Source organism: Cheilinus undulatus, linkage group 9 (assembly GCF_018320785.1).
Source record: "Cheilinus undulatus linkage group 9, ASM1832078v1, whole genome shotgun sequence".
NCBI lineage: Eukaryota > Metazoa > Chordata > Actinopteri > Labriformes > Labridae > Cheilinus > Cheilinus undulatus.
The window spans coordinates 28,770,209-28,784,233 of NC_054873.1; the positions used below are offsets into that span (position 1 = coordinate 28,770,209).

A 14,025-nucleotide genomic window follows, 5' to 3' on the forward strand; every position below is an offset into this window, starting at 1 on the left:
ACTGGAGAGAGAATATGTTGAAGATTCTGAGGTTTCAGCTCACAGGATAGACTGACCATCAGGTTTGGCTTCGTGTTAACAAAGTTGTATCTAGACAAATACTGTTGTTTTCTGCATCTACAGCAGAGTAGTGGGTTATTACAGTGCCTATAAAAAAATGTTTAACCTTTTTATTGATTTTATAACTCTATTATGGCCAATATAATTTGACTTTCTGACAAAAAATTACAATAAAACCTCTTAATTGGCAAAGTGAAAAGAGATTTCAACAAAGTAATGTCAATTAAACAAAAATAATGTTAATATAATATAATACACTTATTTAACATTACATATAATATGTAATGTTAAATATGTGATTGCATAAATATTCACCACCCTTGAAGTGACTGACCTAATTCAACAGATATTCGGCCAATTAATGCTAGTAGTCTCATCATTAGTGAAATGGTGATCACCTGAGTGCAGTGAATGTGTCTCAAGTGATTGTAGTACAAAGACTCCTGTGTCTGAAAGGTCCAGTCACTGGTTAATCAGTATTCCTGGCAACTATTACACTATAAAGATGAAAGCAACACACCAAGCAACTTCGACAAAAGGTTATCGAAGTTAAGTATAAGTCAGGGGTTGGATATAAAAAAAAATCCAAGGCACTGAACATCTCTCAGAGTTCAGCTAAATCCATCATCAATAAATGGAAGGAATGGAAGGTTGCAAAGAAGAATTGAGTTAAATTGCAGTGTCCAGATGTTCAAGGACACTGAGACCTACCTACATGAGCTTAGTGCTGTGATTGCAGCCAAAGGTGCATCTACTAAACATTGATCTGAAGGTGGTGAATATTTATGCAGTCACTTATTTTACATCAAATATTTTTATCTAATTGACATTACTTTGTAGTAATCTGTTTTCAATGTAAAAAAAAAAGAAAAAACAACAAATCATATTGACCATGATTGATTTATATAGTCAATAAAAGGGTAAAACACCCAAGTTTTATAGGTACTGTATGTTGTTTTCTTTATGTAAGAGAAGAATCTTTAGTCCCTGCCAGTATGGGGGGAATTGATGATATTAACTCTGAGCAGAGTTGTGCACCCTTATACTTTGTGCTGCTCACCTTAGTTGCCACGAAGGTTTTAATAATTTTTGACACTGAAATACTCCTTGACATCACATGTTTTAAATAAAACAATCGACATTGCTAGTAATAAATAAGTCATTAAGCTTTAAAAGAACTAGTTCTTCTGACATATTTTCAATCAAAGTTGCAGCCAGCAAAAAAAAAAAGCTCTTTAAAGATACCTATATGTTACAACATATACAGCTATACAGAGTGTATTTGTGCAATTACTAGAATAGACAGGAGTTAACGGCTGTTTTTGGTTGAGTAAAAACAAGTAATTTCATAGGAGTGTCTCTAACTTCTACTTTTGTTGCTTTGGTATTAAAGCAGGTATAGATTTTGTATCACGCCTAAAACTCTGGAGTCGTGACAAACATAGCCACCAGTATTTTGTTTTCTGCTGTCTTTATCATATGCATTATTAATTAGTAAAAGCTGCACTTAAGCTGACCTAGTTACTGTCAGCCATTTGCTTTGTGTTGCATGTGCATTGTTGTACAGAAAGAATCTAAGCAGACATAAACTACTGTACAGGAAACACAGGGCGGGTGGGAAGCTGCAGCACTTACAGGGAAAGTTTGTCATGTTAGACATGTTGTATGACCTTAGAGGAATTTCCTTTTTCTCATAATTGAAGAACATGTTGCAGTATTACTTGTTTAAATTGAAGGAAACATCTTACTCTAAAGGCCTCAAAGCTAGTCTGTGATGTAATTCCCTTCTCTGAGGACTGAAGAAACAACATATGTGCACCTAATTACACTCTCTAGGGGTAGACACTTAACTCAGAGCAGAATAATAGGCCTCCCATCGAGTGAGAATCACAGTATTGCTTTACAGGGCAAAAAGCCTCCAGTCTGCTGGTGTGGAGCGACACACAGAAATAGCTGAATATAATAAGTCATGACCTCATCTTCTCCCTTAAGAACAGCCCTATTCACATCACTTTCCCTGTGGGAGGTAATTATGACTCAGAAACACCTTAATACGTGCTTCTCTACCTGACGTAAAACCATGTGGGCCAGAGGAACCAGGGACTGTCCTGCTTCCTGTTAATCATAATGACAGCATATTTGCATATTTGTCACACACACATATAATAAAGGCTTATAAAAAATGAGAAGGCATTTAAACAACTGGAAAGTGAGCTAGAAGTTCATACACTTTCTTATTTTTAACAAACCTCACGGAAAGACCAGAAACACGAAGTCTGACTCAGCTTTACAGGAACAGCCATATGCTCTAGCTTCAGTTTTTAAAGAAAAAACACAACCTTTTCAACAAATTTAAATTATTGTATGGAACGAGTGAATTTACTCCATAATAGTACCTAAAGTAAAAAATGAAATACTTCTGCTTTGTGCTTTTTATATTTCAGAAAACATTTTATTCTACTCAATTTTTCAAAGCTATTGAAGATTTGGGTTCTGATTAAGATTTGTCACACAAAACCTTTGCAGTCACTCATATTAATTTCACAAGTTTAAATGATGGGGAATGTTTGGCTGCATTGAAAATACTCTAAATTTTGGCTTTTTAAAACATTTAATAATAGGAGCCTTTCTCCAGCTTTCTTCCACTAACCAAAGACATGCATACAAGGTAAACTGGAGCCTAAAAATTACCCGTAGGTATATGAATCTCTATGAGTGTTACTAGCTGATTGTCTTCACATGTTAAATTGAAGATAATATGATTAAACTTAAAGTTCTCATACATACTTTCTGTATTTTGCTGATGCTTGTTGTGAAGCCATCTGATGACCATGGGACTGTCAGGTCCAGGTGTAGCTTTAGTCCATGGCTTCAGAGGCAGCCAGGGAGAGGAAGACACTGGGGATGCAAAGAGCCCTGAAACACAAGCACATACATAATTACCAAAAGTTAAAAACCCTCACACAGATTTATATGACAGTTGGTTCAGATAGACTGAGTTCAGTTTGAAACTGCTATAAAACAAGCATCCTTGAAATAAATGTGACTATATCAGTGTTACAGGGCTAATCCTAAATTTCCCCCCAATCTCTAACTTTCGTTGTGTTTTTAGCACCGTCCCAAACTGCTTATTGTTTAACATGATGACAGAGAATGAAGCTTGAACATTAACTAGGATTGAACATCAGAGGAAAAATTTTCACTAAACTTGTGTAAATTATCCCCCCAGAAATTAAATTTATTTAAAAATCTGCCTTATTTCTTCTCAAAAACTTTTCAGCAAACCACACAAACACCTTTTAGTCTACACTTACTTCACACACCACCTTTGCCCCACCCAGCACTATTTTGATATAATCACATTTTCAGGTTCTCACACTGCCATGCAGGTGTGTTTATGACGACAACAACACCAACACTGCAAAGAAAGTGCAGTTCTAGCTACACAGTGTTTACATTTATGTGAGGAAACACAAACATGCTGATGTTGGAAAAGGCTACAGAATGTCACTGTTCTGTTCCTGCATGACACAGCATGTAGAGATGTGATTATGTCTCATGTAAAGATGGAGCCACTGAAGACAGTAAAAGAAGACTGTAAGACATCAGAACAACAATGGAAACTCAGAGACTTCTGCCACAGTACCCCATTAGATCCTATCAGCGGAGATAAAGGCTGAGCGTAAAATCTCTCCTATGTGGGGCTGAAACACCCATCAGTGTCATGCATAATTAACATGACCAGTAAACCAGGGTAAATATTGTATATGCTCTATACATGTTCTCTATTTACTTGCTCATAGCAAAGTTATATGTTGATGAATTTTCCCTAAAGGGCTGTAAATTAGAGCTCAGGTCTTTCTAAGTCTAGCAACCTTCAGAGAAGCAACCATGTTTCTGTAAAGTAAACATAAAAAATATTTCTCTAAGGTTTTTTCTTGTGAATGGAGAGACATTGAATGCTTTCTAGGGACTCTGGAGGTGCTTCATTGCTCAGGGACATTTTAACATTGTTCTGTAGGTGCTGGGAATCGATAACCTGACACGCCAAATGCATTGTTTCATTTATCCACTGAATGGACATATTTCACATTCACCTGCAAAACCTCCCATAAAAGCATTTGATAAGGGCAGGACTTGTAAAAAAAATTCTCAGAAGGTGATTGGACAAACGTTCCGTCTGTCACATTCATGACAAGCCAATCAGAGCGACGAGACAAAATGAGGTAGAAGGCATGTGCAGCTCAAGTGCTAACTGAATTGTACAGGCAAGCGCTGCAGCAGTGTATGAACAGCGGGGCTTGTCAGTGGCTAAAATTCTTCTCTGCCAAGATGAGCTTTTGTTGTGATTATTTATTCTTGTTTTAATAGAGAAATGTGGTCGAGGTCTGATTAAACTGCCAGTTTTCTACAGCTACATCCAAGCTTACAGGTTACAGTACAACTTAACCCCACCCATAATGATCACAAACTCATGCAGGTTGGTGGAAGTGTGAAAACACTTTTGGCATGATATCTTTCAGTAAGCGTTTTTGCTCGTTTTAATTAAGAAAGGCGGTCCAGTTCTGATAAGACTGCCACTGCGGCTACATCGGAGCTAACAGGTCCACCAGCAGCCATTGTATATACCAACTCAAATTACCCCTTCTCCCTCAACTCTCACAAACTTATGCCAGAGCAGGCTGGCAGAAGAGCAAAAACACCTCTCCCGTCATGAAAAGTTTCAGCGCTGTTCCAGTTTTGATAAAACTGCTGCTATACTATTGCTACATCTGAGCTATTTGCTTCAACAGCAGTAGCCATTGCCATTGGCTTCCAGCAAAACTAAACCCCTCCCGTAGTAGCGACTGCCTCGCTACGGGAAATTGAACCACCAACTTCTGAATTAACTTTGGTTGTCTTTACCAATTTAGCTGATAACAATGAATAATAATCTGTTCTTTACATTAGTATTTAAGTGAAAATAAAGTAGCCTGTAATTTCATTTCTGTAATTTTCTTCATTCTATGTGACAGAAGTTGTTTCAGGGTGTAATGCTTTAAACTATGAGCAACTTCATGAGAGTAACGGGATGAGTCTTGTCAACAGAATCGCCGTGATAGCATGTTTATCATGTTTGTAACATAAAAGATACTACATAAAGAGAGAAAAAACCCTACTGAAAGCTGCTGTTCTGTTGCTGTACCTCAGACATGATTTGTGCTGCTTAATAGTGATAGACCACAATAAGTCTCTGCCACCGACTCCATCCCGTGTTGCTAAAATCCCCCTGTAATGAGTAACCCTTACCCCCTCATGTCCGTAATGGTGTAGGCCCACTGCAAAGAGGCACACTGCTAAGTTTCACACACCTTTGCTGCTCATTATTTATTTTTTATTGAGTCTTTCCATTAAAAACTGCACTCTGTCCCTTTGATAAATTTCACATAGCCTTGGCCATGGCCTTCCTGCTTAATGCTACAATAATCCCAGAATGCCTTTGTAAATAGCTGTATTGGTTATCTTTTGTTATGATTGAAAGCAGCAGAATTTGCATACTGAGTGTTTAACTTTTCTATTTTTCTAAATATGTGAGAACAAACATTTCATTAAAAAATGCAATTGAAAGTATAAGATTTGAGGGGGTCACACAAAAATTATACCAAGAAAGAATACAACGCATACACAGCTTATTCCCACTCAAGCTGACAAGTCAGTGAATGTTAGTATGTGTAGCTCACACCATTGTCTGATCATCTCTGATCTTGTGGTTTTAGTACAAACACTTTAATTTATGGCTCAGAGGGGAAACTTGTGGCCTGTAAACAGCGTCTGTTTCACTCTCACTCTGTAGCTGCAGCAGATATATTTGACAAACGAAGCTTTCAATATTGTTATCTTCTTGCAGCATTCTGCATCGACTCCATACACTGCATTTGTTTACCTCCTCTGGTCCACTGACCCGTGAGCGTTCTGCCTGCAGTCCTCCGTATTTACAAAGGTCCATTTGTAGAGCGTAAAAAACACAGTTTCTTAATCATCTGCCTGCACAGACAGATGAAGACGATCCGATGAATTCTTAGCCTGCATTACTGTACAATCAACAGCAATGCAGCTATACAGGAAGAAACTGAGTGTTGTGGTAGTGGGAGCAATAGACTTAAATTCTTCTTTGATTTTAGTTCTGCACCAGGTACCACAAACTGAACACCTTTCTTTATAAATTCAAGCAAAAGTACATGCTATAGATGACAGACATTATTTGGATGCAAGTAAAAACATTACTGATAATTAAAATGAGCCTTCTAAGGAGCTGTTGGATCCCCCCCCACTGAGAGCTGACGTTTATCCTTTAAGAACAAGCAGACAAGCAGGTTTTATAATGAAGTGACACTTAAAATGTAGCATCCCATCATATCTAACGTCTGTATCCATACACTAAATCAGCCAGAATCAACTGTCATCATTCAGGTCTCCTGTTTGGGAAAACTTTGGTTTCCCAGTCAAATACAAAAATGGACAAAGACATCTAGACAGAGGACAAGACCAAAGTGTTCAGACATCATTCAGCAAGGACTCAGTGGTGCTAAGAACACGTCCAACTTATAAATGCAATTGAAATGGCACCACATGAACATAAATATCACTAGACCCTGTAGAGCAAACATGGCTCCCTTAGGCATTTAAACAGTCTTAAGCTGGTCCAAGCCAAAGCAATGTATAAAAAAAAATAATTTCCATCATTTTATAGGAGATCTACGACCACAGCCATTGTTTCCCACAGAACTAAGCTGATCTTTGGTGATATATATGTTTAATATTTGATTTTCTGCTCTTCTGGCAGTATTCAAAGCAGGACATTGTATAAATACGCTCAAATAACATCACTTGCCTTCTGAAATCAACAACCCATACAAAGGAGGGGAACGGCGTCTGTGGAGGCTTAATATTACAGAGGTACCACATTGCAACTTTCATTCTCAAGTACAGGACAATACTGGTAGAAAAATGATGAAACAGTGACATAATTGTTTAAACCAGTTGTTGCACATTAACTGGTGCATTTACAGGAGGGATCTACAGGTGGATTAGGGGTGGGCTGATTATCAGCCTGGCTGTGGCTGATATTTGGCATTTGCTTGGGTATTGGTATCTGCACTTTATTTTACCAAGAATCTATAAAATTAATTCATCAAAAAGTGCACTCCTTTGGCTCCACTGCAAAGTGCATCTTCCCCTCTGGCTTTATTTTTGCTCTCCTCATTCTCTTCAATTGTTCTGAATTTGATGCAAACTGATTGGCTAGAATACTAAAGCCACTGACACAGTAAGTGTATGATATCACTTCCTGTTGTCCTGCTGCTACTGTGTTGCTCTGTGCTGTTTCTCAAGCAGATGGACTTTGGGCTAAATTTTTATTTTCTTCATTGTTTGATCAAGAAATGCTGCTTTTGCCACACTGGGTAAATTTTGTACATCATAAATGTGTATCAGCTCCAAATATCAGTTAATGGCCTCATACACTACTGATAATTGGTATTAGCATTCGTCCCTGAAAAAACAATATCAGTTGTCACCTAAAGTGGACATCTCTCTTTTTAATGGAGCGGTTATTATAAACATGAAAAAATAAATAGATAAAACAAAGAAAATGATCTGCAAATATACTTGTAAATATACTGTAAATATACCAGGGAGTCCCACCTGAGTATCATCCATGTATGGGAAATACTGGTATCAGTTGAACATAAGATGTCCACATTTCAGCAATAACCATACCAGCTCTTTATAAACAAGCAGAAACTGGCCATTATGCCGTTTAAAAAAAGGGTGCTCTATAACCCTAAAGTTGTCAGTGCCTGTCTCAGACATTTAATAAAAAGTTAAGATCTTTGAAAATATATATCTTCTCTCATTTATTTCAATCAATCAGCCCATAATGTGTTGAGCCAATTCATAAGAAAATGTTATCTCAGCACACAAAGAAGGCTTGTCTAGATGGTACTCTGTGCTATATTAAAGACCTAACATTAATCAGCCTTGAGAACCGCACTAAGAAAGCTTTAGCAAAGCTACAGTGGCAAAGAAAAACCTCCATTAAATGGGCAGAAACTGTGAGCAAAACCAGACTCATGTTAAACAGCTGCCTGCTGAAGCTGTGGATGAAGGGAGAGAGAGAGAGAGACAAAGGGCAGCAACAGAGACTAAAGAAACAGAAATTTTGATGGCTGTCCTTGCTATAAACCATCTAATTTTCTTCTATATGGCTACAATGTCAGTTTTTTTTTTTAGTGTGGTTAATTCATTATCAATTTAACATGTCATATACTTAAAGAGGTGCCCAGCCCTGGCGGACTTACAAGACACTGTCTAACAATGACAAATCAAATGTTAACATAATGTTGCTCCTTGGATATCAAAACTTCATCACTTATGAAGCATAAGTCATTCATTGATTGTCCTCTTGCACTGTTGGAAAGCATTTAACAGAAAGTGAGCAGGCTGAAACACTTTGTAAACCGTCACTGAAGTCTAGGACGTAGAAAACAAATCCAAACAATCTGCAAGTAATTTACAGCTCAACTCAACTCAACTTTATTTAAAAAGCACTTTAAAACAACCACAGCTGAAACACAGTGCTGTACATAAATAGAAAGATGACATCTTAAAATGTGCTACAAAAGACAACAGAATAAAAATAATATTTAATTTTTAGCTTCCATTGAATAGCACAAAGAACATATTTGCTTCTCATCAGAGACTGACCTGAGTATAATTATCTTTAATAAATACGTGTGGTGATAGACCGCACATGCTATCATTAGCATTAGCAACTAAGATGATAATAAATAAGGAGTGTCAAAATCTTCTATTCATTTAAGACCTTGTTAGTTGGCTGCAGCACTATATTTTTTAAACAAATATAAAAAAACAGAGGATGACTAAAAGCCTGAACTGTCACTGCTACTTTGCAAAACAGATGTTTTTGAACTCCTGATAAAGAAAAATTAATTTCATGTTGTATTTGTTTCCCTTACTGCACCAAAAACGTAACAAACCACGACTTCGAACGTGAACCAACAACTGTAACACCTCCAAATCAGCCTTTTCTCAGAAAAGGACTGCCTTTTCACCTCTGTTGACCTTTTCAAGCAAATAAATCAAACAAAGCTGGTTTGAATTCTTCTTCAAAAATAGATCAACATAGAACCAACCTACACTATGCATTCGCACCCACTACTTCCTTTAGCATGTTTAAAATCTGTTATAATCACCGCTCCTTTAAATGACCTGTATCAAAAAGCAAATAGTTAAATTGAATTGAATTATAAAGAGTGAAAGACTTACTGCGGATGACTCTACTAAACTCAACAATGAAAACCCAGCAGCTTTCTATGAGAGAACACTTCAGAAAGGAAAAAAAAAGACAGGAAAATGATAAACACACTGTTTCCTCATTTGTCATGCATTACTGGTTGTTTTTTCCAAACAGCCTAGCGTTGAATGGAGATGAGCAACAGGCTATTTTTTCCATGATGCACATGCTTATAGTTATGTAGGCTTTTTACAGTAATAGGATGAGTTACAGTGGCGATAATTGTCTCCATAGTGAGCCATGATCGCCCACATGCAGGGCAGATACACAGCAGGTGGGAGGTGAACATACTGTACCAACACTGACACTCTACTCTTTGCACTACATCTCCTATGTAGCAGGAAAATGGTCAAGCAAATCCTATACATGCACGACTTACTAGACAGTGTTTGCATTTTCAGTGAAACACAAAACGCTTTTAAAAGCAGCCTCTGTTTTTAATTTCTTAATGTTTTTGATTATAGTCCGTGTAGCCGATAGCTTCAGTCTGAGGCTGGTATAGAAAGAAAACATAATTTATGTGTGAAATAATTCATTTGTATTCACGGAGTTTTAAGTCTTATCATGTCTGTTTCATTTCCACTTCCTAAAATCGCCTTGTCTGCTACTCAGGCCTCTGATTCCTTTAATACCCTTTAATACCTTCAGATTCCCACAAAAACTCCTTCTTCAAGTGAGCACACAATCAAACAGAATACAGAATTAACCAGAAATTTAACAAAGAAACCCCTCACAATAACAGGCCAGTGAATTTAAGGATGTGGGGGACAGGGGCAGAAGTCAGCCTTAAGGGACTGTTTGTAATTTGTGAGGTGGGCTTGCATTAGATACTTGTCAATAGTAAGTATACTAGCCACAGGCAATGCCAGTCAGGGTGGTCCCTTTAAGGTGAGACCAATCAGAGCACCAGCTATCCGTCTACTTCAAGAAAAAAAATGCAAGTAAAAAACTACATTAGAGTCAAAAAAATGTTGTAATCGCTTTACTTTTCTGCCAGGAGGAACCTTTGCTTTAGCCCATGTCTTCCTACAACACATCAAACCGACTTTTCAGGTCTGTGATTTTTTATAAGTGATAAGAAACACAACCAAACTTTAAAAATATGATCAATCTTTACAACAATTATAGATGTTTATATATATGGGGGTGTTCATCCCATGGCAGTGAATCCCCTCCCCTAGATGCTAATGCTAACAAGCTGTAATGTCCTAGAATGAGTCATTAGTATTACTTAATTGACGGAAGACAATACATAAATAAACTTGTCTCTATATGGTCAAAATTGTTGTCCGTATGTCATTAAAGACTGGATGAAAGATCCACCTAAACTGCTCAACATGTCATTAACAGATATTCTTTGCTAACTGCTTGAATCCTCGGGTATGAAATAAAAATCACATTCCCTGAAGCATCGTATCAAATAATCAAACAAGCTCGTAGCAAATGGAACGCATTCAACTCGGATGTGACGTTTCAAAAGCTGACCACTGAGGCAAATGGACAACAGCAGAGGTCCCAGAAGGATGGCTCTGTGCAAAATTTGGGGATTTTATAGAAAATCTGTTAATAGTTATGATTTTTTATGGCATTAGTTTCGAAGCAATACACCCAAGAAGTCTTCTGAGAAATAATGACGAGAATTGGAGCAACGGTGTGGCATGCAAATTGAGACAGACACGCTGCCAGTTATGGTAGAAAGATGTTCACGGTGCCCCTGAATCAATCTGAAACTGTTTCTTTAAGATGAAAAGTTACATGTAATGAAGTGTTGACTGCAGTCACACACGTTTGGATTTTGAATCCCAGAGAAGTACAGAGCGTGCCCTCCCAGCTGATGATGTGCAGCCACAGCGTCTTCCTCTGTGCTCCAGTTGGGTAATCATAAAAACTAACTAAAAAAGATTTTGATTTTGAAGTTTATTTGTAGCATAGAGGGGTAAATGGTCTGCTTTCACCTCAGTGTGAAGTAGATGTGATAATTTTGGGTGTTTCCTTTAATTCCAACTGTATCTATGACGCTCTGTTTACTGTTGCTACGAGGATACACAAGTATACCAGAACAAACAGAGGAAAAGTTTCTGCTGATTAGGTCTAAATTGATCAGGTATCCTGGTGGTACAGGAGCATAAAATGTGATACCTTCAACACACAGAGAGAGATATGAGTAGGACTAGTGAAAGCAAAAACTAAAAAGGGGAACTTTCTGGATACTACTGCTTTCTTTCAGGACCTTTATGGATCAGAGGATATCAGTGGATCAAATAAATCTGCAGTCTGCAGCACTCACCATCAGAAACTCCATACCCTGCTGAAGATTTATGGAACTTTAACTTGTTTTTAATGCATAACAGCACAACTCATGGTTTGCACTTCACAATATACTTGATCAAAACATGTAGAACAAAGAAAAAACTTTAGCTAATTTAGTTCTGTTGGTCCGTACTGCTGATATAGTAAATATAGGCAAGAATTTTCATTTCTGACAAAACTGATAGCAAACTTTTTTACATCTCTACTTGTATAGTGTCTATTAAAAAGATAAGTATTTAAAAATATTTTCTACATAAGAATCAGGGTAAAACAGAATTTGACAGTTTTGTAAATATAGCCTAATGTTAATGGAAATCAGTAAAAAAATCCACAATATGTGTAACCTGCTTATGGAGGGCCATCTCTCTGCACAGCCTCTTAGTAAAGCAGGTGGCACCTGCCCAGAGAGTCAGAAGGACCTTTGAAACCTGAAACCTGAGCTTGTTCACAAAATAGTGGCAAGAGACCTGTCAGGCCAGAGTTGGACATGAGATTTGGGCTTGTTGGTTAAACACAAAGCAAGTTTGTCGAACCTCACAGACTCTGATCCCTACTCTGCTGGATGAGATATTTTGGATTCTTGAAGGCAGGCAGAGAATGAAATCTTGCATTCTGGCTCGGACAAACGGCTCCGTCCAACCGGCCAACTGTGGCTCCAGTGTGTGAGCTGAGCTGCTGCCTGCCTGGGCCAAGCACGGACAGGCTCAAAATGCTGTGCTCAACACTGCTAGATAACCACCCTGTGATCCCTGCCCCTGGAGTCAACAAGCGTCTAAGTACATAGTTATTCGTGTGTGTATGTGCTTAAATACGAACCATAGCATGTTGGCACATCAGTGTGCCCTCAGTGTGTTTACCAATATCAAAGCCAAGAGACCAAGAGCTTCCACAGAGGGCTGCCAAAGCACAGAAGACGGCTAATAAAAGATGGCATTTATTCTTATCCAGTGCTGATACACATGCCTGTGCACAGTAAAATGTCAAACTGCCCTCTCTGTTACGGTCAAAGACAAAGACCTGTTTACCTGAAACAACGGCTCTCTGCCTTTTATAAATACACCATAGACAATAGTTAAATCAGTGTGTTTGCACAGATATCAGACTGACGAAAACCAATGACTAAAAGCAGGAACTGTAAAAGCAAACATAAAGTCTCGGGGTAGTTGTACACTGGAGGAACAAATGAGCCCAGCTGCAGGGAAACAGATCATTTCCACCTTACATCAGTACAGAATAATCAACACAGTCCATTAGCATGCTTCATAACACAACACACAGTTAAGTGGCATAGAAAAATTCATGTAACAGGATATTATAATGTCTCACCAAAGTACAAACTAAGCACTTCCACTATTTCAAAGTCCGTACTTGAGAGCACAAGATTCAATCAGTGAATTTCAATGTGGAGTGGAAGCAGCACTTGCTATTCAGGCTTCATATCAGTCAGTTTGCCTCCATCTCTGTCCCTCCTCCTCCTCTCCCTCCAGCCACAATGGAAAGCTTGTACATGTGGTGATTGTGTACGAGCCTCGCCAATGCTCCATGTACATGTGTGTGTACTAGCATATGGGCTGTTATCTGGCCGATACAATGGGCAGGCGGTAGAATGTATGACGTGTTCCAATCAGGCGAGGGCCCTTCACCGAGCACAGGCTCATCAAGTTTGGCCGTTTTGATTTCTGAGAGCTCTGATGATGTTTGTCTTTCACTTCATTCTCCACCTGCTTTTTATCCCTCCATTATGCTCGTTTCACTAGCAGGACTTCCCCTGCTTTGCATTGATTCGCTGTGACCTCAGAGCACCCCGACACCCTGAGAAATCAGCTACAGGGCCATATCTCTAGATGCAAGAAGACGGTAACAATAAAGTAGAGGAAGACAAAAAATATAGGAAGGACTGAGTGCATCAGTCAAAAATGAACACTTTCTTGAAAGTCTAATACTAGACGGGGGCTGTAATCAGGCCTCACTATACTCTCTCTCTCTCCAAGTGCTTCTCTAAACTTAAAAAAAGCCAGACTTCTCACATACTGCGAGAAAGATGCTGCTTGAAGCAATAATGTCACTTTGCATCTCATTTCTGCCCTGCACACTGCCAGCGCAGCATATCATGGAGTAGAGAGTTGTTGGTAATTTGCACTAAATGCATCAACCCATTAATTTTTCAACTAAATTCCAATTAATGCTGCAGTGGACAGCAGGACAGCACAGCTATGTGTGTATACCTGAGGGACATCAGAGCTCCAGGGGACCGTTCAGGTTTGAATTTACAAGCTAAATCTCCAAATTTGTCATCTAAA

At 38.3% G+C, this 14,025-nt stretch overlaps 1 protein-coding gene across 2 annotated transcripts in view; it reads right to left on the reverse strand.

Annotated features, from left to right (window-relative positions):
• The window catches only part of otud7a (OTU deubiquitinase 7A), a 56,002-nt gene that overhangs the window by 26,969 nt on the left and 15,008 nt on the right, over positions 1–14,025 (reverse strand). The window contains exons 1-2 of one of the 2 annotated variants that reach the window (XM_041796532.1): positions 9,388–9,425; positions 2,848–2,976 (exon numbers count right to left, since the gene is read on the reverse strand). The gene's annotated coding sequence lies outside the window, so the exon portion shown is untranslated. Of the gene's footprint in view, positions 1–2,847; positions 2,977–9,387; positions 9,426–14,025 lie in introns of those variants that run through there. The other variant, XM_041796531.1, reaches the window with a different exon arrangement.